Here is a 21,583-nt window from a genome sequence, read left to right as displayed (position 1 = left end):
ACATCTTAACCCCTGACTTGTTAAGACAGGATACCAATTGCAGGGTGGCAATATCACCATGTGAACGTTTACTTATAATGCTAAGGTAAGTATATATGAATAATTAATAAGTGCACATTTAAACGTAATAAAATGGCCATCAAAAAATTTGTCAAAAATTATATATTTATTGTTTTATATATATATATATATATATATATATATATATATATATATATATATATATATATATATTAACAAGAATGCACAACATGTGCAAAACAATGTTTTATGATATACCATCAACATGTTCATTTTTAGAAAAACATTCTATTAACCAATGTAAAACTTTACAGAAAAGATATCAAACAAAAACTGTCACAGATTATGATAGGTGGGAGGAGGATGGTGTCTCTCCTCTAGAGGGGTGGGAGGGGGAGGTTGGACAAAAATTGCTGCATTTCGTAAGCTCCTCCATAAAAACGAGGTTGGGTAAACCTTTGGGACATTATTTGAAATCTGGAAGCTGCAGGAGATGGGTATGTGTGTGAGCGTGAGGTACCTGGACACTGATTAGTAATGTTGCCCTCATACGGTGCATCTCTATTTTGTGCAGATTGCTGCTGGTAGTACTGAATGAGACGCATTACTTCAGAGTGCATCTCACATTGATAATCGGAGGATACTTTGGCCAATTGAGGAACCAGGCTTCTGGCAAAGGGCTCCAATTCCGATCCATCTTTTTGCTGTTTGTTAAACAATTGTTTAACAACATCTAGGAAGTCCTCTGAGAGTTGTTGTTTTGTTAGTTTCCTTAGTTTTTCTCTGTTGGTGGGCAATGTTGCTTCTGGAGTTTCAGCTTCAGTTTTATTTATTTGTGAATTGTCTGCTGTATCTAATTCGTCGATCTCCTCTGCATCCTTAGGGTCCTCTTCACTCTCATATTTCACTTCATATTACTTTCTGTACTGAAAATAGAAAAATAGTCAATTTGTAAAACCTGGTAAAAATGTTGTTATACCGTGCACTCCTAAAAATAAAAATGTAATATTAGACAATTCTATCTAAATAATCAAATTTACCTAAATGTTGTTATACTTACGGTCTCATCTCTATGATGGGCTTCAGGAACATGAGCTCCTCATAGTGACAATACACTCTCCCTTTTCTCTTCCAACCAAAACCACTCTGTATCTTAGTTTGTAGATTGTGTTCTCTTCTATAGTTATCCCTCATAGTCTTCCACGTTTTCTTTATTAGTCGTACTGAAAAAATTAAGATTTTTTGGTTTTATTACAGATATCTTGCCACAGGAAATACCTATACATCATTACACTATGAATTTGGAACAGGAATATCAAAAATTGGAGAAATTGTGAAGCTAACATGTGATGCTATATGGACTTTGAAAAATACATTCATGCCTATTCCAAAAAAAGAAAAATGGAATGATGTTGCTAAGCAGTTCTGGATCAAAACAAACTTTCCAAACTGCCGGGGGAGCAATTGATGGAAAACACATTCGGCTAATAAAACCCTGTCACAGTGGTAGCCGATATTATAATTACAAAACATATTTTTTCTGTTGTGCTAATGGCTGTGGTTGATGCAGACTATAAATTCATATTTATTGATGTAGGAGCATTTGGGAGTTCTGCAGACTCTTCTGTTTTCCTGAATTTGAGATTTGGGAAGCGTCTTCAATCTAATCAACTCGATTTGCCTGAAAACCATTACCCGGTACAGAAAGTCCAGATATGCCATTTGTTTTCGTGGCTGATGAGGCTTTCGCTATCAGCGAACATTAATGAAGCCCTACTCACGGAGGAATCTTGACACCCGGAAGAGAATTTTCAATTATCGTCTCTGTCGGGCACGTAGGCTGGTTGAATGTTCCTTTGGCATCCTTGCCAACAAATGGCAAATATTCCATAAACCTATCAATCTCAAGGTCGAAAATGCATGCAAATTAATAAAGGCAGCATGTGTGTTGCACAATGTGGTAAGGGATAGAGATGGCGTCAATTTTGAGGACACATTGGCTCACAATTTGGAACCTGCTGATTTCCCTCATATTCGTGGTCCAACAGTGGGTTTCAGAATTAGGGATGAATTGGCGGATTATTTTATGAGCCTTGCTGGAGCAGTAAGTTAGCAAGGAAATATGATTTCAAACTTTATATCAAATAAAAATGATCATTACTATGTTTCATTGAATATTTTCTCTTGTTTGCAAGTATATTGTTTCCAAAAATAATTGCATATTGTTATCAATTCTGAATTTCTTTATTGCTGTATTGATTAAAGACAATAGAAAAATATTAGGGTTAGGGATTTGGGACTAGTAGAAGTGGGGTTAGGGTTAGGGATTAGGGACTAGTAGAAGTGAGTTTAGGGTTAGGGATTTGGGACTAGTAGGGCGGGATTAGGGTTAGGGTTAGGGATTAGGGACTAGTAAAAGTGGGGTTAGGGATTTGGGACTAGTAGGGTGGGATTATGGTTAGGGATTTGGGACTAGTAGAAGTGGGGTTAGGGTTAGGGATTTGGGACTAGTAGAAGTGGCATTAGGTTAGGGTTAGGGATTTGGGACTAGTGGGGGTGGGATTAAGGTTAGGGATTTGGGACTAGTGGGGGCAGGATTATGGTTAGGGATTAGGGACTACTAGAAGTGGGATTAGAGTTAGGGATTTGGGACTAGTGGGGGTGGGTTTAGGGTTAGGGATTGGGGACTAGTAGAAGTGGGATTAGGGTTAGGGTTATGGGTTTTGGACTAATAAGGGTGGGATTAGGGTTAGGGTTAGGGATTAGGGACTAGTAGAAGTGGGATTAGGGTTAGGCATTTGGGACTAGTGGGGGTGGGATTAGGGTTAGGGATTAGGGACTAGTAGAAGTGGATTAGGGTTAGGGATTTGGGACTAGTAGGGGTGGGATTAGGGTTAGGGATTTGGGACTAGTGAGGTTCGGATTATGGTTAGGGTTAGAGATTTGGGACTATTAGAAGTGGGATTAGGGTTAAATTTTTGTGTTTTGGCACTATTCTGACTGGAATTGGGATCACATTTTTGGGTTTTGACACTATTCTGACTGGAATTAGGGTTAAACTTTTGTGTTTTGGGACTATTCTGACTGGGATTAGGGTTAGTTATGGGGTTTGGGATTAGCGGGAGTGGCAGTGAGAATCACACCCCCCCTTATCTGACAAGGATTATGGGGTTGGTACTCGCTTTTGGCAGCTTTTTGTTCTCTTTTAAGGTCATTCCAGTCCTCAATATGATGTTCAGCAACGGCATACCATCCCAAAGACATTTTACTGCTATTGGCATACCAGGGATTTTTGGTGTCCCAAAGTTCAGGGTGGTCCTGCCTGAAATGAATCTGGATGGTCTTGCCACATTTTCTCCATTGTCTTGCATCCGGTTATCTGCAGCATCCATTCTCTCTTGTCTCTCCTCAATACCTCTCAACAGGATTTCCTGTATCCCAGCATCCTATGCTGCACAAAGGTCATGTGACCTTCCCACAGCTTCAGGACGGTTTTCAGGTGCTTTTAAGGTGCTTTTAAAGCGCTTCCCATTAATTTCAATGGACTTGGGCATTTTTGAAGCGCTTTTTTAGCGCTACAAACAAGCTCCAAAGATGCTGCTTGCAGGACTTTTCTCAACGCTCTGCCAGCGCAACGCCCCACTGTGAAAGCATCCATTGAGATGAATGAGAGGCAGTTTTCAGGCGCTTTACAAACACTATTTTTAGCGCTAAAACGACTGAAAAGCGCATCAGTGTGAAAGCAGCCTTAAGGACCATGTGTACATGTACTGATAAGATAACATAGAGAAGAGTTCAGCGGCAGCTGAAAAAAATGCCAAACTGCACCTAAACGTCCGTTTACCAGCAGCAGTGTACATGAGGCCTAAGAGAGTGACACGTACTCTTTTGACATTATTATTTTATTATGCTAGGAAGATGATAGTGCTTTCCTGGAAAAAGTCTTTCCCTATGCCTGTCCTGGCATGGAAGGCAATTATAAACAAGGCCATACCCTTTACAAGGCTACATATGCTAGTAGAGGCATACCGAACAAGTTTGAGAAGATGTGGGGTGGTTGGCTGAATAGCACATCCATGGTGTCTGATTAAAATTGTAATTTATAGTGGATATGTAATACAATGCATAACATGTATTGAATATGTCTGGGGATGGTGGGAGATTGCTTATCAATTCCCTCGGGATGAGCGAGGGCCTATATATCATTTCTACAGATCTGTTGATTTATTTGATGACACAAGTTAGTTCTATGCTGTGTGGAGCCTATAAATGTCCTTTGGTGAAGTCGTATGAACTAATGTTATATACAGTCGCACTTGCGAATATTTTTACATGTTTAGTCTCAGGGTTATAAAGTAAGTTTAGAGTTGAGGACTGTTATGTTTGTGTGTAATATGTAGCCTATGTTAAGGCTGTAATATACTGTGTGTTTTTTGAATCTGTGTTGAAATTCTTAATAAACAGAATTTTACAAAAAAAAAAAAAAAAAAAAAAAGAAAAATAAAACATATCCAATAAAAACATTTTAAAAATCAAATTTCTTCATAAATTTAGGGCAATATGTATTCTGCTACATGTTTTTGGTGAACAAAAAAACAAAAAGCGTATATTGATTGGTTTATGCGAACTATTGTATAATTTATGGAATTTAAATTTTTATTTATTTATTTTATATTAGTAATGGTCGCGATGAGGGACTTATAACAGGACTGCGATTATGTGGCAAACAATTGGACACTAACTGACACTTTTGACACTTTGTGGGAACCAGTGACCAGTGCTAAACATATGCACTGCCACTGTACTAATGACACTGGCTGGGCAGGGGTTAAACAGCTAGGGCGATCAAAGGGTTAACTGTGTGCCTAGCCAGTGTTTTTGTGACATTTGCGTGCTGGTTTTAGTAGGGGAAGAGATGGATTTTATCCCTTGCTTTGCAGGGACCCAAATCCATCCCTTCCCCCCTGTCAGAAGGGAGATCTGTCTTGTTTACATAGGCAGAACTCCGTTCTGTGTGTTTTACGGAAGATCAGTGGGTGCCGGAGGACATCCAGTGCCCGGTACGCGCAGATCGGCTTCCGCTGTGATTAATCAGAGCAGAAGCATCTTGTAGGCAGCACATGTATACCCCCTGCAGGCAGAAGTGCAGAATCATGTATATATATCTATAGATATAGATAGATTTCTATAGCTATAGATATATATCTATATATCTATCTATCTATCTATATAGATAGATAGATATATAGATATCTATCTATCTATATATATATATATATATATATATATATGATCCTGCAGAGAAGAGTGTCCCTGTAACAGTAAATCTGCTATAGGGCAGTCCAACACTAGTTATTATTCCAGGGTCTCTCTTGAGGAAACCCAATATATGGTTCCAGCACCTGTGTTCATGCAGTTAACTCTTTATGCACTGATGTTGTGATTTGGGTGTGCATTAGCTTACCTTTTGTTGTACTAGTACTTGGCAGCTTCATCTTGGTTGTCATGGTGCCATAGTGCAAGACACTGGAGTTTTTTTATACAGTGACTTAGTGGTCAATACTATACTTCCTAGCAAGGTGATCGGTTTGCATGCTCTGCCTGAGTTTTGCATGGGTTTCCCCCGGGAATTCCAGTTTCCTCCCACCCTCTAGACAAGCTTAAAGCCTAATTGTCTCCTGTCTAAATTGACCGTGGTGTATGAATGTTATTTAGGGACCCTGTAAGTGCTTTGATGTGATGTGAATGTACAATTTATTTGTGAAGTGCTGAATAAATTGTCACCACTATACATATATACCTGTAATAAATAAATACATCCTTAGGACAGGCTGCAAAGGCAAATTTTAACATTGGATTCAAAGAAATATAGAGAATGAAAGCCCAGATCTTTTTTTTTTTTTTTTTGCCCTGTAAATGGTCTTTCAGTAAGTTTGAAAACAAAACAAAAAATTAGCTCTGGTTGCCATACTCATACATTGCCTGGCACTGTCCCTTACAGTAATTCGCTATCAACACTAGATGTGCTCAGTTGAGTGATGCCCAGCATCTATAGAAGACTAGAACCTAGAAGACTGAGGACATGTTGTGAATGCAGGACATCATGGACCCATTACATTCTAATGATGCAGAAAACAGAGCCTCTTTCTGCATTCTTGAGCCACCAAAGTGGTGAAGAGGACTCTGTATGTCACGTGCCTGGCCTGAAGACATTTTCAATAGGTAAGTATAAATTAAAAAAAAAGGTAAAACTTAAAATACAAGAAGGGTGGCTTGGAGATGGGGATCAGAGCCTGGAGTTAGGCTTACAAACGGGGTGTACGTTTATCAGAGAAGAGCCGAGATCCTGAGGATCACGGCTGATATCTCAGGTGTGTCAGTTTATGAAGCTGAGATGAGGAGTGGAATGGAACATGTTCTTCACTTCTCATCAAAGGACCCACCCTTCTGTCATTCACTTTTACACAGATGACCAGTTTATGCAGGTGAGATCTGAAGATCTCACTGGCCATCTCTATAAAATATCTCTGTTCCAGATTCTCCAGCTAAAAGATGGAGAATCTGGGTGAGAAGCTACTGTGATGTGAGGAAGGGGGCTTCTTTCTTCCTAATATCAGCAATAATAAGCTTAAAGATTGATATAAATAATAACTACATATGTTTATGTGTGTATACATGTGTTTTATATATATACTATACACACACACACACACACACACACACACACACACACAGTATAGTTATAATGTATTTTCTTTTAGGACCCATTCACATCTGAGCAATGCAATTGTGTCAAAATACGCAATGCGCTTTTGGGTGCCATTCATTGTTAATGGCACCCCAAATGCAGTTAGCAGACATGCATTTTGCCACACATTTTGTAATTTGACAAATACACTACCAGTGTACCAAAGTGCGCATTGAAAAAATGCACAATGCTCTATGCCAAAAAAAATTAATTTGGCTTTTTGGGGCTTTTTTGTGCGCATTTTGGTACAGTTTTTGATGCACTTTTTGCTGCTTATTGGCTTGTTTTTTAAAATGCATTTTAGCATATTTTTATGTGCATTTTAGTGCTTTTATAACATGTATTTTGGCTTATATTTACTGTGTTTTTGTGTGCATTCCGGAAACAAAATGCAAAATGCATGATATGCTTGCGGTGCCATTAACTGTTAATTAACATTAATTGTTAATTCATTGTTAATGGCACCTCAAAAGTGGCTAGCAAATGTGCTGTTTGTCAAAAAAACGCATAAAAAGCAAATCAAAATGCACATTAAAAAAGTGTCAAACTACATGCTAACAGAAGCGCCAAAATGTGCGTTACAAACCTTACCAAAATGCGTGTTAAAATAACCTTTGCTAAAATGTGCACCAAACGGCCCAAAATGTGTGTTTAAAATGCGCAAAAAAAGAAAACCCACGCCCAGATGCGTGTTAAAAAAAATGGCATGTTAAAAAATGGCAAGATGCGTGTAAATAAGCAATAAAAAAGGGCCAAAATATATATTTAAAAAATATGCCAAAATGTGTGTAAAAAAACAGAGTTAAAAAAGCGCCAGTGCTTATTATTTTCATGTAATCACACAGTCTTTTTAACTTTGGTCTCACTTTTAAGGCTGGGTTCACACCTATGCGAATTGGATGTGGGTTTCCCCGCATCCAATTGGCATAGCAAGAGAATATGACGACTGTGGAGTGCACTGCACAGAAACGCTGTGCGTCTTTGCCTCCGTTTCAGAACCAAATTCAGGCAAAGATTCTGCCCTGATTCATCCCTGAAACGGAGAATAGGGACAGACAGCGTTGCTGTGCGATCCGCAGCTGGTTTAGGTGTGAACTGAGCCTAAAACACAGCTGCTCCGTAATCACACAGGTCTCAGGAGATCACAGGCAGCCCCTCGCCCTTCTACTCAGATCTCAGGTGTTCTCAGAGAAAACACTTCTCTCTTCTCCGTCTGAAAACAAATGTTCTCCGCTTCATAAACAGGGTGCCAGAGGAGAAGATTTTTCTATGAGAACTACTGAGAACTGAAATGAGATAAATTATCTCTGTTTGATAAATGTACACCAAAAGGTGCCCAGTTCCTAGTAAAATGCATCAACATTAATCAAAAAATTTGTAACTGCAAGTTAATTCTAAGTTACGGACAGGATACAATTTAGCATTGTTTATCATTTTTTTAGAGTATTAGTTTCCAAGGAGATCTGCATGCTTTTTTTTTTCTCATAATGCAGGCATGTCTAAAGCCTGGCCTATGGGCCAATTGCAACCTGTGTTTCAGTTTAATACGGCCCCACTGGTAATTTGGATATAAAGTATCTCACAAAAGTGAGTACACCCTTCACATGTTTGTAAATATTTAATTTTATATTTTCATGTGACGAAGAAATTACACTTTGCTACAATGTAAAGTAGTGAGTGTACAGCTTGTAAATTTGCTGTCCCCTCAAAATAACTCAACACACAGCCATTAATGTCTAAACCTCTGGCAACAAAAGTGAGTACACCCCTAAGTGAAAATGTCCAAATTGGGGCCAATTAGCCATTTTCCCTCCCCAATGTCATGTCACTCATTAATGTTACAAGGTCTCAGGTGTGAATGGGGAGTAGGTGTGTTAAATTTGGTGTTATCGCTCTCACTCTCTGATACTGGTCACTGGAGGTTAAACATGGCACCTCATGGCAAAGAGCTCTCTGGGGATCTGAAAAAAATAATTTTTGCTCTACATAAAGATGGCCTAGGCTATAAGAAGATTGCCAAGACCCTGAAACTGAGCTGCAGCACAGTGGCCAAGACCATACAGTGGTTTAACACAATAGGTTCCACTCAGAACAGGCCTCGCCATGGTCGACCAAAGAAATTGAGTGCACGTGCTCAGCGTCATATCCAGAGGTTGTCTTTGGGAAATAGATGTATGAGTGCTGCCAACATTGCTGCAGAGGTTAAAGGGGTATCAGTGCTCAGACCATATGATGCACACTTCATCAAATTGGTCTGCATGGCTGTCGTCCCAGAAGGAAGCCTCTTCTAAAGATGACGCATAAGAAAGCCTGCGATTATTGGAACCATGTCCTGTGGTCTGATGAGACCAAGATAAATGTATTTGGTTCAGATGGTGTCAAGTTTGTGTGGTGGCAACCAGCTGAGGAGTACAAAGACAAGTGTGTCTTGCCTACAGTTAAGCATGGTGGTGGAAGTGTCATGGTCTGGGGCTGATTGATTGCTTCAGACACTGGTGAGCTACAGTTCAATGAGGAAACTATGAATGCCAACATGTACTGTGACATACTGAAGCAGAGCATGACCCCTCCCTTCAGAGACTGGGCCGCAGGGCAGTATTCCAACATGATATCGAGCCCAAACACACCTACAATACCTACAACACCTACACACCTATATATATATATTGTGTGTGTATATAGATATATATAATATATATATATGTATATATAATGTGTATGTGTGTGTGTATATATATATATATATATATATATATATATATATATATATAGATAGATATAGATATAGTGTAAGGGGACAAATATTTTATTACTAGGTGGGCGTCTCCTCCGGGAATGTCCGTGTACTGAGCAGTGATAATTTATCACTGCTTAATAAACAGACATCTTGGTGTTTCAGTGAATTTCTGGTACTGTAATCTCGTAAAGGCTCAGGAGATTCCAGTATCAGGAGGCGTTCTCCGCTGTTTGAAGCGTTTGTAGATTGCTTCACTCCTCCAAAGGAGAAGAGATTTACACCGCTTCATAAACTGGCATCCAGAGGAGAACGATCTCCTCTGAAAATGCCGGAGAATGGAGCAGAGAAAAATTTTCATTACTTCATAAAATGACACCTAAATACCTTTTCTCATCAGCAGTATCCTTGACTCTGTCTGGACAGTATTGATTGGCCCTGTGCTGATCACATGCACTCTCCCAAGAAAAAAAAAACTCTCTAGCAATACACACAAAACTGAGCATGTGCAACCTGACTCCATAGACTCTGTGTTATCAGGAAATTATCAGGGGACAGTGGACAGAGGGGAGGATCAAAGAAGTCAGGCTTAAACAGCCTTTTTACACAATGCAGAGGATTAACCCCTTAGGTTCTACAGTGAGTATAACAAGCATGCTGTATATACAGAGTGATATTACTGTTGTGGGTTTAGTAATACTTTAACTAAAATGATAGCTCCAGGCAGATTACTTCTGTTTGTAAACAAATGGCAGGGTATTCCCCTCATGTTTACCAGACCCGATCCTAGATGTTATATGGATACAACATTGGATTCCCTAAAATATACATACCAGACCCTTATTCTTGATAGGAGTCACCATGACCATAATGTCACTGCCCAAATATAGCTAAATTTGGTAAGTGATGGTAGCTCTACTGGATTTCTGTCCAGTAAATGAATGAGGTTAGGTTGATGTCACTGGTTGCTAAGGATACAGTGGATGCCAGCACCCACCACTTCCTTAACAGTCATTGACAGGACAGATTCTGTCATAGATGGTAGTGGTAGAAATACTGCTACCATCTATGACATTCGGCTCTGGCTGAATGAGAAAAAAGTATGCCATCTAGACAAACGCAAGAACAGCCAGAGTTCAATGTCTGAACTTTGAGATCATCCCTTAAAGAAGATTTAACTCTAGCTGGATGACATCTTGGGCTCCGGTCAATGGGCAGCATACTTTTGACATCAGTTTGAGACACTTCTGAAATCATTTAGAGTCAATTGCAGGTGCATTTAATCTGCAGTTGACCTCCTTCTGACCTGCATCTGACATGCTTCAAGTTTCTTTAGCATTCCCATTCACTTGAAAGGGAAGAGAAGCAGTTCAAAAGTTCAGACTCCAACAAAAACTGATTGACCTAGGCTCTTAGACTCTTGCTAAAGCATTTTGCATCATAAACAATTGCCATACATTTTTTTTCTATAAAATACGTTGTTGTGTCTCAGTACTGCTGATCTCCTTCAGCATCCTCCAGCCAAACCCTCTCTACATGTTCCAGTGGCAGCTGCACATCATTGCCTGGGGCTAGGAATGACCGAATCTGCCCTTGTTCAATTCACCCTGGGTTTGAAGAACCCTGTTTGAAATTCACCAAAATCTAAAAATTAATGGTAAATCCCATTTAAGTCTATGGGAGGAAAATATTGGTAATAAATTCTGATATTTTTTAATAGACAAACTACTGTTAAAAAAGGCATGGGAAGCTATATGAGATGTCCCAAATATATATATATATATATATATATATATATATATATATATATATATACTGTACAGTAGGGAGAGGGTCTTTTCATGCGGCTTCAAGAGCATTCATAGAAAAAAAACACAAATCCTTTAGCTGCTTGTCGACTGCCTCACTTAGAAGTATGGCGGCAAATTGTTCTCTCTGTACTGGATCATGTATCTGATATGTGATCCAGCTCTTCCAGGTAGGGGCTGGGCGCCACACCAGATGTGCTGTGATTAGTTACAGCACAAGCCAATCAGCGGGACCCAGTCATTAATTGATGGCCGAGAACCGCCGATTGGCAAAGTCGATGACAGGACAGAGCTCTGTGATTGTAAACAACACAGACAGGGCTGGTGCAAGAATTTTCGACACCCTAGGTGAAACCTCATTTTGCCACCTCCCCCTTGGCTCTGCCCATGAACCCACCTCCTTTACTCTGCCCTTGTAACATGTGACCTAATTTTCCATTACACTGACCTACCTGACACATACACTGACCCACCTACCTGACACATACACTGACCCACCTACCTGACACATTCACTGACCCACCTACCCGACACATACACTGACCCACCTACCTGACACATACACTGACCTACCTACCTGACATATACACTGACCGACCTACCTGACACATACACTGACCCACCTACCTGACACATACACTGACCCACCAAAGTGACACATACACTGACCCACCTACCTGACACATACACTGACCCACCTACCTGACACATTCACTGACCCACCTACCCGACACATACACTGACCCACCTACCTGACACATACACTGACCTACCTGCCTGACATATACACTGACCGACCTACCTGACACATACACTGACCCACCTACCTGACACATACACTGACCCACCTACGTGACACATACACTGACCTACCTACCTGACACATACAGTGACCTACCTACCTGACACATACACTGACCTACCTGACTCCTATTTCCTGCACTACTCACCCCCCCCATCCCCCACACACAGCTTAATGGGGAGGATCCATTCTCCTCCTTACTTCTGCGCTTATTTGACCATCACATCCCGGCTCTCCTCAGCACTGAGCGGGAAGTATTGGTTAGGTGTCCCTGCCAGCGCCGCCATCCAGCCGCTCCATAGTGTCCCCGCTGGCCAGGAGGTCAGCTAACAGACCCTGCACCTCTCAATGCTCCCATCTCCACCATGCCCCACCCCTCCGCTGCACTCAGACAGACACACAGCACTGCACCAGAGGGACAGGCTGGAGCAAAGGAGTCCTGGAGCGGCGCTGTGAAATATTCCTGTGTGAGGAGATGTGACAGCTGGGTGCTTGGCGGGACGCAGCGGATTTGTCTACAGGACAGCCGGCCGGGCACTGAACAGGGGCGAGCTCACACACGCCTGGAGCTTCACCGGGACAGAGGCCATTAGTGCAGTGTCAATTTATATTATTAGCACTGTTCACTGTATTAATGCCACTGGTTAGCTCAGGGTCAGTTAGTCAGTTCTCAAAAAGTGTCAGTTAGTTTCAGATTGCTCACCGTACACTGATCACCGCCATTACTAGTATAAAATGAATTAAAAAAAATAAAAATTCCACTATATATCGCATAGTGTGTAGATGCTATAACTTTCACGCAAACCAATTAATATACGCTTATTGGGATTTTTGTTACCAAAAATATTTAGCAGAATACATTTTGGCCTAAATTTATGAAGAAATTAGATTTTTTAATTTTTTTTTACTGGATATGTTTTATTGCGGAAAGTAAAAAAATACTTTTTTTTTTAAAGAATATCGCAAAAAAAAAAAAAAAACAGTGTTGAATAAATAGCACCAAAATAAAGCCCTATTTGTGTGAAAAAATTGCGTAAATTTAATTTGTGTACAGTGTTGCATGTCCGTGCACTTGTCAGTTAAAGTAGCGCAGTGCCGAAAAGCAAAAAATAGCCTGGCCAGGAACCTTCCGGTGGGCAAGTTATAAAATAAAATGTTTGAGAGGTGCCTAAAAGCTGTTTGTGGTGTTTTATGGAACAGTACAATTTTCACAAAGTCTCATCAACAGAGCACACTCAAAGCATATATTTTGCTGCAGCATTTATTATTTATGTAAACTATACCATGCTTATCAAAAGACAACTTCCAATTGCTCCAGCTTAGCTGGAAACCATATACATTTGAAGCTGTTTTAAATGCTTAAAAAATAAAAAAAATCTATCATTTAAATCCCACAATCTACAAAAATTATCTGTTCAGTCAAACAACTTCATCCCGCTATTTTTTTTTTTTTTAATTAGCCTTGTCCTGACCTTGTTTGCCTACCACTGAACCTGACCCCTGCCCTGGAATTTGGCCTCTTTATTATTAGCTGTGATTTGGTTCTTTGCCTGTCCTTTGCCTGACCCTACCTACTGAATATTGATTTTGTTTTATAAACTGATCTTTTCATCTGCTGACATTGGCCTATACCTGACACTGAATCTTGGCTCTGAGTACCAGGTCTGGTTCTCCTTACTCAATAAAATCCTTGTGTATAAGTTCTTGAGCAGCTAAGAACAGGCATGTGTCCCAACATGTCTAAATCCAATATCACATGAACATTTTTTGTGATTCAATAGATTTTTATTGTTTACAAAGATATCGTACAATTTATACACTGTAAATCGCGTTACAAAAAAGTGTGAACATGTCAATACATAGGTTTATATTCGATGAGATGTGTTAACATAAAACAACTGACAAAAGTTTATGGAAGGCAGAACTTATATGTCTGCTATAGTTAATTAAATAGTTACTAGTAGTACTAGTAGTACCTGTAGAACCTACTCCTCCAGGGGACCCCCTATGGGACCTCTTTTGTCCCCTGGTAGAGTCAACTCCAGTGATACATGTGTGACCAAGATATGTAACTTACAAATTATTCATATACTTAAATGTTTAGATATTTAGATATTCAATATTGACTTGGTGCTATATCATGACTAATCTAAGTGTAAGCTTTATTATATCACAGAAATTTTTCAGCACCCATCCATTGAACCCATGGTAGCCACAGTATTTTTTCTTTTGCTAGGCGGTCTCCACTAGATGCCATGGTTATTTTGTAGCTGTAATGTATGTTTAATAGTTTGAGTATGTGTTCCACTGAGTGGACCTTATCTATTTTCCATAGCCTTGTTATGCTTAGTCTTGCAGCTAGTAGGATGTGTGTCGTTACATGTCTGAAGGGCTGTGGTATAGAATCTATATTTAGGTTTAAGATCACCAAATCAGGAGATAAAGGGATGTGTCCTGTTGTAATGTCTGTTAGGATTTTGAAAATATTTTCTCAGTAGTTTCGGAGACGGTTGCATTGCCAGAATATGCGTATCATGTCACCTATGGATGAATTGCATCTCCAACATGTGTTAGGGGAATTTTTATTGAACAAAGCGAGTTTTGATGGGGTTAAGTACCACCTAAGGGACATTTTTTGGGCGAGTTTGTAGATTGTTTGTAGTGCTCGTTGCCAATGGTATTCTGTGTATACATGTTAGGATTAAGTATCTTCCGTCGGGGTCAGATATTACTTGAAGCAGGTGGAAGTCTACATCTTTTTTTTACTGCTGTTAGAACTCCTCTTTTTTGTGGAGTAAGTAGCATGATAGATGTGAGAGTACTTGTTATTTGAGCAAAGTGCTACGGACGAGGGCAGTAAGTGTGTTTCTTGAACACATATTATGTCACTTTGTAGTTTTTCAGCTTTGAGCCATAAGGAGTGACATTTCGCCGGGTGGTTAAGACCCTTGGCATTGAGGGACAATATGGTAAATGGCATGGCTGATAGGTAGGTATGTAGTTGGAATTGGAGTGTTCTGTAGTCACTTACAGTTAGGAGTTTGGAGATCCATAGTAGGATGGGTTGGTATTACCTGAAGACGTGGATCCTCTGTTGGTAGTGGTTCTCGTTGTTGTAAGATCAGTGTAGTAGCTATGGTAGAGAGCAACAAGTCAGTTTAACTTTGTAACATGCAAAACTTGGAAGAAAAAAGGAAAACGTAAAACTTTTTCTGTTATGCTTATTTGATCAGTAAAAGCTTGTAAGGCGACGTAGGTAGAAAGGAGCTGGAATCAGCTATGCCGCTGTGGGGGGAAAACAGTTAGTAACTGAGAAGAACTTAACAATCAACAGTAGACTGAATTCAGTGAGGGAAAGAATTGTTGTTGAGGTTGTAGGCCCATCCGGGACTGGAGTCAAGTAGTATTCGAGAGATCTTTTGCTCTCTGGTGGCGGCGTGATTGTGAGGGTCCACGCTGTGGTAACGGTGGGGACTCATCTTTGGGTGGATGAATTATGATGCCTCATTCGTGTAAGAGGCAGTTACCTTTTTGCAAAGCGTTAACTGTATGTGTGGTACCATTTTTGGTGATGAGGAGGGTTGCAGGGTAACGCCATTTGTATAATATTTTGTGGTTGTGGAGGCCTTTAGTGACAGGGTTCAGGTTCCTCTGGAGTTGTAGCGTGTGTTTGGAGAGGTCTGGGAAGAACTGGACTCCTTCATAGGGTCTTGGTAGTGGTGATTTGGACCTTACTTCCGTCATCAAATTCTCTTTGATGTGGAAGAAATGTACACGCATGAGTACATCTCTTGGTACCGATGCTGCCAGATGAGTAGGTTTAGCTATTCTATGGATCCTGTCTATGATGATGTCCCTGGGGGATGCATCAGGTACAATGGTGTGTATGAGGTCTTTAGCATATTTAGATAGGTCTGTTGGTAAGATAGCTTCAGGGATGCCGAGTAGCTTAATATTGTTACGCCTCGAGCGATCTTCTAAGACGGCCAGCTTGACCCGGACCCATTCCTGTTCTTTTTTTACCTCATCATAGGCATCTATCAGGTCATTCACCGTGGTTGTACATTCATTCATTCCTGTTTCAATGTTAGACACTCTATTTCCCAGGGTTCTCATGTCAGTGGATATTTTGCAGAAGAGTGATGATAAGTCTGTCATTAGTGATGTCTGCAAGGATATGAGCATATCCTTTAGTGTGGTGTCTATCACTGGCTGTCCTGATGTGGGGAAGGACACCATGGAGCTGTGCAGGGCCTGTCCGGATAAGAGTGGATTAAAGGCCTGGGGCTCGATTAGGGCTGCGGGCGGCCTCGGGCACGGTGCATCCATCCGCATCCGTGCCTTGGCGGGGCTGCTGGTGAGGAGGTTAGTGCCAGGGTCTAGTGCAGGGGATGAGGGTATAGCTGGGAAGTCTATTTCCCCCTGGATGGCATCAGGGAGGTCTGTGTATGCTTCTCGCGGCGCGGCTAGGCCGCCGCCGCCATCTTGCCAGTCACTGACCTTATCCTTCTATGGGAACATGAGGGTAGTTCGTTTCTTGGGCTTGTGTTCCCCTATAAAGAAAAGAAGCAAATCAATTAGAAAAGTTTGTATTCTCGATGAGGAGTTGAATCATGGCAAATTGTGCTGGATAAGAACTGGTGTACTTAAAGTATACAGAATCTTAACCCAATGAATAATATCTCACATGAGCGTTATTAATATGTTATTGTAATTAATATGTTATCTGAAAAGTAATTTTCAATATATTTACATTTTTAGCTTTCATTAAGCACTTCAACTCCAGAAGATTTAACCCCTTTCACGACCAGGCCATTTTTTGTGATACTGCACTGCATTACTTTAATTGACAATTGCGCGGTTGTGCGACGCTGTACCCAAATAAAATTTATGTCCTTTTTCCCCACAAATAGAGCTTTCTTCTGGTGGTATTTGATTACTTCTACGGTGTTTATTTTTTGCGCTATAAACAAAAAAAGAGTGACAATTTTGAAAAAAAAAAAAAAAAGGCAACATTTTTTACTTTCTGCTATAAAATATTCCCAATAAAAAAAAAAAAATCCTACTTCTTCATCAATTTAGCCCAATATGTATTCTGCTACATATTTTTGGTAAGAAAATCCCAGTAAGAGTATATTGATTGGTTTGCGCAAAAGTTATAGCGTCTAAAAAAAAAAATGGGATATTTATATTTTTTTGAATATTTATTTATTTGTATTTATTTTTTTACTAGTAATTGCGGCGATCAGTGACTTATAGAGGGACTGTGATATTGCGGTGGATATTCTGACATTAGCTGACACTTTTTGGGGACCAATGACACTAATACAGTGATCAGTGCTAAGAAATATGCACTGTCATGGCACTAATGATATTGGCTGGGAAGGGGTTAAAATCACAGGTGATCAAAGGGTTAACTGTGTGCCTAGCCAGTGTTTCCATGTGTACTGTGGGAGGTACTTTCACTAAGGGAAGACATAGATCTTTGTCTGTTGCTTACATATATATATATATATATATATATATATATATATATATATATATATATATATATATATATATATGTTCTGCCTCTGTACCGAAGGATCGGCGGGTACCGACAGACATCAAGTCTGCGGTACCCACCGCTCAGCTCCCACTGCGTATAATCAGAGTGGGAGCGAGCTGCTGGCAGCACACATTCACCCATGCTACCCGGAAGAGCCGGATCATGTATATATACACGTGATCTGGCACAGAGGTGCAACCCTGTAGCAGTAAAACTGCTATAGGGTGGACCTTCAGCTGCTAAAATAAATTGTGGTGATCCTGCCATAAAGGTCCTTGTTCAGGCCGTTAAGCTGTATCCAAAGGAGTTTCAGAGAATTTGGCAGTACATCCAACCGGCCTCACAACGGCAGAGCACCTGTAACCACACAAGTCCAAGACCTCCCCATCCAGCATCTTCTCCTCCAAGATTGTCTGAGACCAGCCACCCGGACAGCTGCTGCAACAATCGGTTTGCATAACCAAAGAATTTCTGCACAAACTGTCAGGGAAATCATCTCAGGGAAGCTCATCTGCATGCTCGTCGTCCTCATCGGGGTCACGACCTGACTGTAGTTAGTCGTCGTAACCGTCTTGAGTGGGCAAATGCTCACATTCAATGGCTTCTGGCACTTTGGAGAGGTGTTCTCTTCACGGATGAATCCCGGTTTTCACTGTACAGGGCAGATAGCAGACAGCATGTATGGCGTCATGTGGGTGAGCGGTTTGCTGATGTCAACGTTGTGGATCGAGTGGCCCATGGTGACGGTGGGGTTATGGTATGGGGAGGCACATGCTATGGACAATGAACACTGGCGCTTTTAATTGATGGCATTTTGAATGCACGTGATGAGATCCTGAGGCCCATTGTTGTGCCATTCATCCACGACCATCACCTCATGTTGCAGCATGATAATGTACAGCCCCATTTTGCATGGATCTGTACACAATTCCTGGAAGCTGAAAACATCCCAGTTCTTGTATGGCCAGCATATTCACCGGACATGTCACTGATTGAGCATGTTTAGGATGATCTGGATCGGCGTATACGACAGCGTGTTCCAGTTCCTGCCAATATCCAGCAACTTCGCACAGCCATTGAAGAGGAATGGACCAGCATTCCACAGGCCACAATCAACAACCTGATCATCTCTATGCGAATAGAGATCCATGCACATGTGCAATAATCATGCTGTCTAATCAGCATCCTGATATGCCACACCTGTGAGGTGGATGGATTATCTTGGCAAAGAAGAAGTGCTCACTAACTCAGATTTAGACAGATTTGTGAAAATTTTTTGGGAGAAATAGGCCTTTTGTGTACATAGAAAAAGTCATAAATCTTTGTGTTCAGCTCATGATAAATTGGGGTCAACACAAAAGTGTTGCGTTTATAATTTTGCTCAGTGTATATCTGCTAAATTCAGCTATAGCACTAAACCATACTATGGGGCTAATTTACTAAAGAAAACGTACCTACGCTATGACACTGATGTGCCTGCCAAAGTAGTCGAACAGCTAAATTGTACTATTGCAGCTTTTACTAAATGCAAGAGATCAGTGTTAATTTTGAAATTTATTTTTTTTTTCAATGTAGTTTTAGTAATAGTCTTTTGACTAAAATACCATTTTAGTCGTATTTTAGTCATCTGAATTATTTTAGTTTTAGTCGTATTTTAGCTGACTTAAATAGTGTTAATTTTTTCGCCAAAAATATTTTCGTCTATGAAATTTTAACACTGCAAGATATGCTTATGGAGATGATAATACAGTGTCCTGAATGTGGTTTTCTAGGCAGCAAACATTCCAGCATCCAAACCTATGCCACCTAAGTTGCAGTATAGCTAAAATAAAAATGGAATATACTGTATATCTGATAGTATGCTTGCAAATAGCACACCTTACTTGCACAAAATAGCACCCCATAGTGGCCTGCATATAATGGCTGATAGTTAGTCTGGAGATAATACTGGATATTAAAATACAAGAGAGGAGCTGTTGAATAAAGGTGAATTCTGCTTTGTTTTACAATTTAAGGTTAAAATGGTTGTTCAGGCTAAAGATTTACCATAATGCATTCTCTGCATTAAGGTAAAAACCTTCCAAGATTAGCTCTCTCTCAGCCCCCTAAATACTTACCTGAGCCCAGTCTCAATCCAGTGCTGTGCCCGAGGCCAGCATTTCTGCTCTCCCTCTCTCTCCTCACTGGACATGGAGGCAGCAACTGCTGCTATTGACTCCTGCTGCTGTCAATCAGATTCAGGAGGAAACAAAGGGTGGGATCAAACCACTCTGTGTGTCTCCATAGACACACATAGCCCAGCTCTGGAGCTAACCTACACATTTGCCCCTATAGCAAGCACTTGCTATGGGGACAGATACTGATGTGGAGGATTGGACAGGTGATCTGCGAAGAGGAGGTCCGGGGCTGCTCTGTGCAATACAATTGCACAAAGCAGGTAAGTATAACATGTTTATTACTGTATTTATTGGCGTATAACACGCACTTTTTTCACGTGCAAATAATGTGTGCGTGTTATACGCCGATACTGCAATTTGGGCTGCCTAGGAGGGAACGAGGAGGGGGGCGGGACAAGCGCCGTCAGATTACATACAGCGAGAATCTCCTGTTTGCTCATTGGCCTCTATAACAAGAAGTCCCGTCTTCTGGGCCAGCATTAGACCAGTGTTCTGTCTATCATAGAAGCCGGTCCAGGAGGCAGGACTTTGTATTAAAGAGGCCACAGATTAAACAGGATGTTCTCGCTGTATGTAATCTGAGGGCCCTCGTTCCGCCTCCCTGCCTGTCCCCTCCGAGGCAGCAGTAATCTGAGGTTAGGGTGCATATGGGCATTAATCAAGCTGCATTGATGGGCAATTGTGAGGCTGTAGATGGGCATTGATCAGGCTGCATGGATGGGCAATTGTGAGGCTGCAGATGGGCATTGATCAAGCTGCACTGATGGGCAATTGTGAGGCTGTAGATGGGCATTGATCAGGCTGCACTGATGGGCAATTGTGAGGCTGTAGATGGGCATTGATCTAGCTGCCCTGATGGGCAATTGTGAGGCTGTAGATGGGCATTGATCAGGCTGCACTGATGGGCAATTGTGAGGCTGTAGACGGGCATTGATCAAGCTGCATTGATGGGCAATTGTGAGGCTGCAGATGGCATTGAGCAAGCTGCACTGATGGGCAATTGTGAGGCTGTAGATGGGCATTGGTCAAGCTGCACTGATGGGCAATTGTGAGGCTGTAGATGGGCATTGATCAAGCTGCATTGATGGGCAATTGTGAGGCTGCAGATGGCATTGATCAGGCTGCAGATGGGCAATGGTGAGGCTCAATTGATGGGCACTGACCCTTATTTTGCTTCAAAGTTCTTTATTTAAAATTTAAGTTTTTGCCTCAAACTTCCCTCCTAAAATGAAGGTGCGTGTTTTACGCCTGTGCGTGTTATATGCCAATAAATACGGTACTTTAATTAAAAAAAAAAAGCTACTATGTGGCTGGGCGGTCCTCAATGTGATACAGCACCTCATCCCAAAAATCTAATGATAAAGTCAGAGGAAGGGAATATGGGGATTATGACGGTGCCAGGAAAAACACAGTATATTTTTTTAAAATAAATAATTTTTATTAGGACATATCATGTATATAAAAAATATAAACAGAAGGATTACAAAATCAAGGTGTGCATAAATGCTAAAAACATATCTGTAGTGAACTTCACAGGGCTTGGCCTCATGGGTGTGACGGCCAATGCGAAGGGTAGGTATTTTAATTATCCGACATGTTTCGCCAGTGTTGGCTTCTTCAGGGATAGGTTGTTAATACCTAGAACGCTACAATAATTCTGTGAAAATGACATAACAATCAGTAGATGTAATCGAATAAATGATACAATAGAAAAAATATCATTTAAATAGATATATATATATATG

At 40.7% G+C, this 21,583-nt stretch overlaps 1 long non-coding RNA gene across 1 annotated transcript in view; it reads right to left on the bottom strand.

Annotated features, from left to right (window-relative positions):
- Positions 1 to 362: 362 nt before the first annotated feature.
- LOC141111829 (uncharacterized) overlaps positions 363 to 21,583 on the bottom strand; it is a 131,044-nt gene continuing 109,823 nt past the window's right edge. Inside the window, exons 2-3 of the long non-coding RNA XR_012236499.1 lie at positions 1,082 to 1,244; positions 363 to 947 (exon numbers count right to left, since the gene is read on the bottom strand). This is a non-coding gene — a long non-coding RNA (uncharacterized lncRNA). The remainder of the gene's footprint in view (positions 948 to 1,081; positions 1,245 to 21,583) is intronic.

Source organism: Aquarana catesbeiana, linkage group LG01 (genome assembly GCF_042186555.1).
Source record: "Aquarana catesbeiana isolate 2022-GZ linkage group LG01, ASM4218655v1, whole genome shotgun sequence".
NCBI classification, from domain to species: Eukaryota; Metazoa; Chordata; class Amphibia; order Anura; family Ranidae; genus Aquarana; species Aquarana catesbeiana.
This window is presented reverse-complemented; position numbering and strand designations above follow the sequence as displayed.